The sequence below is a fragment of the Natator depressus genome, chromosome 2 (genome assembly GCF_965152275.1).
Source record: "Natator depressus isolate rNatDep1 chromosome 2, rNatDep2.hap1, whole genome shotgun sequence".
NCBI lineage: Eukaryota > Metazoa > Chordata > Testudines > Cheloniidae > Natator > Natator depressus.
Window position 1 is genome coordinate 53,679,887 of NC_134235.1, and position 9,569 is coordinate 53,689,455.

At 41.7% G+C, this 9,569-nt stretch overlaps 1 protein-coding gene across 1 annotated transcript in view; it reads left to right on the plus strand.

The window, feature by feature from the left end:
• Positions 1-9,221, plus strand: part of LOC141982282 (uncharacterized) — a 117,426-nt gene extending 108,205 nt beyond the window's left edge. The window contains exon 2 of the transcript XR_012638008.1: positions 9,025-9,221. The gene's annotated coding sequence lies outside the window, so the exon portion shown is untranslated. The remainder of the gene's footprint in view (positions 1-9,024) is intronic.
• The last annotated feature ends 348 nt before the right edge of the window (positions 9,222-9,569 follow it).

Consider the following 9,569-nt stretch of genomic DNA (forward strand, 5'->3'; position numbering starts at 1 on the left):
AAATGACAGGTCACTGATACAGAGCGCTCTGGATCGCTTGGTAAGGTGGGCTCACACAAACAATTTCTGTTTTAATATGACTAAATGTAAGTGTATATCTCTACCAACAAAAAATGTAGGCCATATTTATAAGATGGAGGACTCTATCCTGGGAAGCAGTGACACTGAAAAAGATTTGTGGGTTGCGGTGGATAATCAGCTGAACATGAGCTCCAAGTGCAAAACTGTGGTCAAAAGGCTAATGCAATCCTTGGATGCTAACACAGGGGAATCTTGAGTAGGAGCAGAGAGGTTATTTTAATTCTGTATTTGGCACTGGTGGGATAACTGCTGGAATATTGTGTCCAGTACTGGGCTCTACAATTCAAGAAGGAGGTTGATAAATTGGAGAGGGTTCAGAGAAGAGCCACAAAACTGATTAAAGGATTAGAAAACATGTCTTATAGTGATACTCAAGGAGCTCAATCTATTTAGCTTCACAAAGACAAGGTACAAGGATGATTTGATTACAGTCTATAAGTACCTACATGGGGAACAAATATTTAATAATGGGCTCTTCACTCTAACAGAGAAAAGTATGAAACAATCCAATGGCTGGAAGCTAAGCAAATTCAGACTGGAAATAAGGTGTAAATTTTTAACAGGGTACATAATTAATCATTGGAACACCTTGCCAAGGGTCATGGTGAATTCTACATCACTGACCATTTTAAAATCAAGATTGGATGTTGTTCTAAAAGATCTGCTCTAGGAATTATTTTCAGAAATGTCTAATTGTCCTGTGTTATAAAGAGGTCAAACTAGATGATCACAATAATTCCTTCTGGCTTTGGAATCTATGAATCTAGGAACATCTCCTCAAAACATCAAGTTTTTTGTTCAGTTTCTGTGGTGTCGGTCATTACTCAGTAAGCTTTTTTCCTAACTATAGTCACAGGTACTCCTGTATGTTTTTCTGCAGTAGAAATTCATAAGGAAAGTTTTTCTTATTTTTACTAAATGCTATTCAACAGTTTTCTTCTAGATACACTGATTTTTCTCATGTATCTTACCCAATGCGATTCTTCTCAGAACAAATTGAAAAGCTTCTAGCTGAGCCAAAGCAAAGTATTCTCTTTTGTGTACAGAAGAACCATAAACCCCCCACTAGAAGTTCTTTGACAAAATATTAACTTTTATGTAACAAAAATTCCAAAGAAATGCAACAGCATTCTAAGAAGTTTGGAAACCAGCACTCATCTGAGTAGCTCTTTACACAGAGAGACTTAATTAAATGAGCAAGTACACTGTACCACAGATTGCAATGATGTTTTGCTTCTGAGTTTTAGTGTTCCCAGAACTCTTGAGACAGTAGGAAATAGGACTAACCTTGACCTAATCTGTCCTTGCAGTTTCTCTCCTCTGCTTCCCTGTTACTCAATCACTCTTACCTCTCACTCTCTCTGCCCATCACACATGCTACAAGCCCCAACTCCAACTATTCTGCCGTCTCTCCCCAGCAACTTTCCCTCCCCTTCCACTCTATCATAGTGGACACTGTCCCACCCATCTTTCCTTCTCCCTTCCATCCGTCTCTCTCCTTCCTTCCCTGGCCAAGTAGGGCCTAACTCCAACCAGTCCCCATTCAAACTTCAAGTCCCTTCCTGCGCAGCTGTTTAGGGCTACTGAGATCCAAAATTCATTACTTTAAATTTTCTCATAGTGAAATCCACCAGCAATTCACAGATTACACCTGTAATAAAAGTATATTAATGATAATCTGTAGTGGTGATATATCATTTGGATACCACCTAACAGAGCTGTGTTTTGAAGCAGGCAGGAAGATTAATCTTCCTATCCTACTTGTGAAGTCATATCTGGAGACACCATTCTACGGATGACATTAAAAAGGCAGCCACTACAGACTAGCAAATCCTGATCCAGGAGCATACTCTGGCCCACCCACTGCTTCAGTCCTATGAGGAGAGGCTCTTCCTCAGCAGCAACCATGAACCCCAGCCTGGTCCTCTTTCTCTGGAGTCCAAAACTATTTCCCCAACCACCATAGTCTTTGATTTATCTGAGAGCTGACACTGAGGAGAGGGAAGTGCCCCTCTTTGACATATTTGCTTAGTGGTCTCTTCAGGTGATTGACAGCAAAGGAGCTCAGCCAAGGACATAGCAAGGGGACAATCAGTGCAGAGGTGCAGTATTTCTGAGGTTATTATTATTATTATTTTATTATACATTATCTGTATTACAGTAGTACCAGATTGGTCCCCAAGGTACTGAGCACTGAACAAACACATACAGTGGGAGAAGAGCCAGTCTTGCCCCCAAAGAGTTTACAATCTAAACTGATGACAGAAAAAAGTTGGAAAGGCCAGCAGAGGTGCAATGACTCACCCAAGGTCCCCCAGCAGGTCAGTGACAGAGCCAGAAATAGAAATCAGGGCTGCTGAACCTCATTCAGTGACCTCTCCACTGGATCTCACTGCCTCTAGGTACACCATTTGAGCAGCTGGATATGGGGACTGTCAAGGTTCCTCCCCCACTCTGAACTCTAGGGTACAGATGTGGGGACCTGCATGAAAACCTCCTAAGTTTACTTTTACCAGCTTAGGTTAAAACTTCCCCAAGGTACAAATTAATTTTATCCTTTGTCCTTGGAATATCCACTGCCACCACCAAACTCTAACTGGGTTTACTGGGAAATGTAGTTTGGACACGTCTTACCCCCCAAAATCCTCCCAACCCTTGCACCCCACTTCTTGGGAAAGGTTTGGTAAAAATCCTCACCAATTTGCATAGGTGACCACAGACCCAAACCCTTGGATCTGAGAACAATGAAAAAGCATTCAGTTTTCTTACAAGAAGACTTTTAATAGAAATAGAAGTAGATAGAAGTAAAGGAATCACTCCTGTAAAATCAGGATGGTAGATACCTTACAGGGTAATTAGATTAAAAACATAGAGAATCCCTCTAGGCAAAACCTTAAGTTACAAAAAAGACACACAGACAGAAATAGTCATTCTATTCAGCACAGTTCTTTTCTCAGCCATTTAAATAAATCATAATCTAACACATACCTAGCTAGATTACTTACTAAAGTTCTAAGACTCCATTCCTGGTCTATCCCCAGCAAAAGCAGCATATAGACAGACACAGAGCCTTTGTTTCTCTCCCTCCTCCCAGCTTTTGAAAGTATCTTGTTTCCTCATTGGTCATTTTGGTCAGGTGCCAGCGAGGTTACCTTTAGCTTCTTAACCCTTTACAGGTGAGAGGATTTTTCCTCTGGCCAGGAGGGATTTTAAAGGGGTTTACCCTTCCCTTTATATTTATGACAGGGACCTACTACCCCCCATCCCAAAAATAAAGAACCCCAACCCTCCGGGGCAGTTGGGATAGGTGAAGAATACAGCACAGCTGCATATGACCCTCTCTCCCCTCCAATTAGCTTTACTGGGGTTAGAGTGCCTTGACTGAGTTCCTTGATCTCAGGACCACATGTTGAGTCCGCACAGATTACTCCTCTTTGGTTGCTGCATAATCTCCAGAGTCCATGTGTAGGCATGGCAGAGGTACAAGTGGAAGAGGTCATGTTGCATGAACTCCCTGGCCTCTTCTGGAGATGCAGTGGGTCCCCAGGCAGAAGCTTGACTATCATCAGGATTGGTCAGCACATCACAGACCTTCCTAACAGGTGAATAAAAGGCCCAGGAGCCCCTCAGAGTAAGAGTCAACGAACCATTTCCTTAAAACATTGTAAAGCACACAATACATGTGTATAATCCTTTAAGAAGAGGATCAATACTATTTATGTGAACCATCTATTTGTGAAATGCATATATATGCACTTACAGGAATAGTCTTTACCATGTGAAATTTCTTGTTGCATTATCCTGTGCAGCCTAATGCTTTGTGATGTCTTCAAAAATTTCCCATGTTTGAACTATCTGTATAATATTGGCTGACTCTACTGTATCTCTTTTAGAAGCTGTGTATCCCAAGAGGCAAGGCCAAAAGAATTCCTTTAAATGAAGGGGAAAATACATTAATAGTTGCAGAAAAAGAAAAAAGAAGTCACACTTCACCTAGAAAAAAGTGCAATCCAGGAACATGACATTTGTGGGGAAATGGCCCTAATCATTTTTTATGAACGGAGCTTTTTTTATTTGATAGTAATAAAAAACCCAATTAGAAGTAAAACCTTGGTCTCTTCCCGGGCTAGATGTGACAGGCCAGATAGGTAATATTTATACTACACATGTGTGAGCACTGACATTCGCTCATTCATAAAGCATTTCTGAATACTTCAAAAAAATCTGCTCCTTACAAATACCAGATTTATGAATTATTTGCCAAATTCTGAATCAGATATTGCTATTCAGAATGATAGCATGATGCACGAAAGGACAAAGCCCAAATAAATAACCTGCAGCAACAGTTAAAAATTTAAAGTGAAAAGTCCCTCTTTGTAGATTGGAGATTTAAAAAAACAAAAACAAAAACCCCAACCATAGCTTTTTTCATTGTACAACCATGTGGTTAATGCTAAGCACGCAGGGTATTCATGAAGGAAGGAACTTTGACAGTTTTCTACTTTGTACGTTATTTAAGAATAACTTAGCTTGTGTAACTTATACATGTATTATTTCAAATGATAGAGATATCCAAATGAGTCAAGGTTATTTTACCATTTAGCTTACATGTGAAAATCAATAGATAAGCTTTCTCTTTAGCTTTCAGTCAAGTTCAGACACGTTAGAAGCTGGGGGACTTAAAGTTTATTTGCGGTTCTATCATACACAATAAAAATCTCGAGAGGGTTATTTTGATTTTACCTTTGCTTGACCTCAACGTTTTACTAGTTTGAGGCTTTAGGATGTCAAATATATGTCATGCCTGACCTATTGTCAAACTGTTCTCCAGATATTGTATGTAAACTTGTCTTTTAAGGTGAGTAGCAACACACTTTCCAAGTCTTGAGGTATGAAATGAAATGCAGATTTCTAATTAGCTGATATGGCTCTGAACTGCACTGCACAAATACATATTTGAACAAGGAGATTGAAATATATAGCTAAATATGTCAGACTCTTAAATCTTGTTTTTCCTTTTCTGCCCAATGAAAGGAAATACTGTCATTACAGAGCATAAACTTTCCTCACCAGGGATACTGCTTTGGCATATCCATGGTGGGGGTGGAGTCAGTTTTTACTTCTTCCCTCCAGTCTATTGGGCAACCTAAGCAGGACTACTGGCTGGTTTGTAATGCCTGTAACACTAGATCTCAGATTAGCAGTACTCCCCATCCTCTATTTTCTGTAGGGAATACATGGTTTCCATAAGGACCAAGAGCACATTCCCCACGGTGATTGGCTCTCTGAAAATGGTCTTGTAAAGTAGGCTCAGAAATACAGCCTCCATCCAAGAATTCAGCCTATTTACACAGGTAGTAGTCATGGAGGCAATTATTACCACTTGTGACTGACCTCCTTCCCACCCTGCCCTTCCTGGATGGTAAAAGAGAGTAGAGATCAGAGATTGTCAACACCTTCTCTGATTAAAGAAATCTACATACCTAGTCCAAACAGCACTAAAGAAACCATGGTTTGACACTAGAGAGATTGAAAGCTACTGCCAAGTTTCTGATCCCCTGTTTCTAAGCAAAGCAATTGAGAATCTAGCAAAATCGACACGGCAGCACCACCTGTCAGCGCCAGAATTCTGGATCCTTCTCACTCAGGCTTCAGCCCAGGAAAACATTTATTGCTTTGATGGATGACCTCATCTTGTCCCTAGACAAGGGAAGTACAGTACATTCATATTCATACTGCTGGAAAGCTCTGAAGTAATAGCTATTGTTCATCACCAAATACTCTTGTTTTGCCAACAAAAAGCTCCAAAGGTGAATGGAAGAATCCTGGAATGGCTCAGATCCTTCCTCTCAGAGTGAACCCACCGGGTGATTATGGACTCCTTCCTAAGCCCTCATCTGCAGCACCAAACAAGGCTCAATACTTTCCCCTATATTATTCATTATCTATACAAAGCCTTTGGGAGGCAACCCAGGTCAGCATGCAGATGTCTACATCTCCTTCATATCAGACAGAAACAGCATCATCTCCCAACTTTCTTAATACCTAGGCAAAATCAGCACCTTGGTGAAGAGTGGCTAAAGCTGATTCTAGGAAAGATCAGTGGGAAGGAGGGGATCAAAGGAGGGAAGCACCACGAAGAACTTGCCTCCTCTAAGATATCCTAACTATCAAGGGCACCTGCTCTCACATTGTTAAGCTGGTCTGCAGCTCCAAGGCCCTTTTGAACTCCCTCATGCTCTTGGATGGGGTACTCTCACATATCTGGGTGTCATCTAATCAAGCACACTTTATTAGTACATCTTCAAATTTGACTAAAACACAGATCTCTATGAAAGTATTGGAGGGAGCTCAAAGCCTTGCAGCAAAGCACTTCCTACTCCCCAGAGCTGGACTGACCTTACAGCAGAGTCACGGATATAGCGACAGAGGGATGGAAATAGAGAGTTCTGATGTTTCAACCAGCTGGTGTAGAAAATATTGGCAATATTTACACTGTAAGACTATTATAGTGTGTGCAATATAACTTGTGAGTGCTACACATTCAGGGAACAATTTAAAAAACCAAACTGCCGACAGGCAGCTCTCTCTTGCTCCAAGACTCCCTGTTCTGCAACTAGTACAGAAGCTCCTCTCTGCTCTCTCAAGTTGTTTTGATCTTTCTTCTTTGCTGCAGCTAATGCTGTTGCTCTCTTCCAGGCTGTTGGGTTGGAGCTCCTCCTCCACTGGCAGATGGCTCTTTTGGACACCAGCTCCTTCCCTGTTGCTGGGCCTCCTCCTGCTCTTTGGTAGTGGCTCCTCTGAGGGTCTTTCTAGGCACTGTTGGCTTCTCCTTGTTCTTCCTCATCACTGTAGGCTCAGGCAAGCTGTCCTGTTGCTTGTGGAGTACAGCAGCCCTTGCTATTACTAGTGGTGTGCTGGAGCAAAGTGGACACCTGAACCTCTCTGGTGAGGGCTGATTGCTGCTAGAGAAGAAGCCTGCCCTGCCAAATTACGGTGGGGCTCTCCCAGCTTTCAGTGGAATAGCTGACATACCAGGAGTCACCCTTCTTATCCCAGGCAGCATCTCCGTGACTCTAAATAGTGGCAGCTGCTCCATCCTGCTGAAAAACCTAGGTGTTGATGTCTTCTTATTAGGGCTTGTAGCTACCAACACCCTCTGCTTTGCTTCCTGCACATGGTCAAACTACAACTGTAGAGATGGGCTGGTAGCAACCTTAGTTTCTGAAATCATGTACAAATGCACTGGAATTCAGAGTGCTGAGGATCACAAGGCAAACACCACTGTGTCAAAGCCCTTCATTTCCTAGCTTTTTGAAAGCTGTGAGAATCTGGCAAGGGGATTACATACATATACAGTATTGCATAATACTAACATGTTATAAAAACTCCATGGCCCATATGTGCCATAACAACTGTTTTTCTTCATGTAAAATCCAGGCTGGCATTAGGGGGTAGCAAGCAAGGCAACTGTGCAGGGCCCCACTCCACAGGGGGCCTCACGAAGCTAAGCTGCTCAGGCTTCAGCTGGAGGCTCGGTTGGCAAGGCTCGGGATGGTGTGGCTTTGGCTTTCTGCCCTGGGCCCCAGTGAGTCTAATGCTGGCCCTGCTTGGCAGACCCCCTGAAACCTGCTTGCAGCCCCCTGGACCCCTAGTTGAGAAGTGCTGCAATATTCTCTTTTTCTATTTAGGTATTTTCCATGGGAGAAGATGTGAGGAATATTTTAAAAAATACAATGCAAAACATCCCATACAAAAGTTTAGAGAATTATACTGCAGCGTTCCCAAAACATACCAAGACCTTGGGCAAAAAAGACACATTACATAACTATTTTAAAACCTCAACATTGTCTGTACAATAAATACATAGCATACATGGAGGCATTTCTTGGCTTGACTAAGAGGGATGTTATTTGCAAGATGTTAAGGAATCATCCACATCTTCCAGCATTCCAGACCATGACTTGTGACTTCAGTACATGACTCCATCCTGGACAGGCCTCACATTTCATGACAACAATGGATTGCTGACTGCTGAGTAGTTACAAGGGCAAAGAAACTAAGAATGTGCTGTGCTGGGCCTGTAATCAAGTGTAGTATTTTTGCCTCTTTTCTAACTAGGGAATTCTAACTATTCTGTAGGGAATACATGGTTTCCATTCTAACTAGAGGTATGAGTGCTTTAAGTGATACAGACAGCACGAGAACTGCAGATGCTACTTTTCAGGATGGAGAAGCTCCTGGATTATCTGAATCAAATGGATGAAAGCAGCTGTGCTCTAGTATACTGGACATGGGACAAAACATGCCAGGCTTCTATTTCCAACTCTGCCATTGATTTTGTCATAGTGTCCCTTTACCTCTGTGTGCCTCCTTTAGCCGATGCTTTAAAACAATATAGCTGGAACAGTACTTTGAGATCCATGGATGAAAAACATTACAGAAGGGCAATATATTGAGGATATAATTGATATTGTATTTATAGGAAGGCTTTTCAGACAGTTTATACATCTCAACCAGGGATGTAATGGCAAGTTTTCTGTTTCATGTTACTCTCCGTCATGCAATAGAAGATTGTGTCTACGTGACAAAATATTTTTCACTGTGTGGTTAGATGGAAAAATGCTAGTGCTTGGTTAACCCTAGCACTTATATTATTATATCTACACCAGTGCTCAAAATAGGTAGCAATATTCTTAGCATAGACAAAGCCAAAAGGTGCACTAGGGCAGGGTTGCAGGTCTCTGCAATTCACTGATGATGCCCAAACTCCAGGTATCTCTTGTAGGAGTAGTATTAAAAAGAGGGCCATAGTGACTACTGGTTTATTCAGACACCAGTGACCCAATAACCTTTGAATCTAAAAGTAATATTTACCATTTGCTCAGTTAGTTAAGGTGATAATTATTTCTTAATCTCTCTCTGTTTTCTTTGAATTTTCAGGACTATATCCTCCATGGAATTTATGGATCTGAAGTCACAGAGTATCTAAGGTCCAAGAAACAGGCCATCAGGCTGAGATCATAGCTAAGCTAGTGCATCTGCATTAAGATGGGTATTTACGTATGTTCTGGATGAATTACTGCAAGCATTGGGCTTCTTGATTGTCTGATCAGACACAGATTCCAGTAAGTCGCTCAAGAAAGAACAGGTTGGTATATGGGACTCTGAAGAGTCCTCTGCTCTGGCTAAAGCAGGACCATTATGCTGCTGAAACAGTGATTCCTTTGCAGTAGCCTGATATGACCTCAGTTGGGTTTCAGATGGAGTACCAAGCCAGCCAGGGTGGACCATGCCAGAAATATGTTTACACAGAGGAGGCTCCAGTTTTACTGTATTTGTGGAAATTGTCATCTTGCACAAAAGGATCACTTACAGTTTCTTTAGTATGTTTCGGAACAAACAGCTGACCACTTGCCTGATACAGGAGCTGACAAGTTTTGGACAAACATCTATCTTATCAAGGTTAGAGCTATTCATAGATAGCC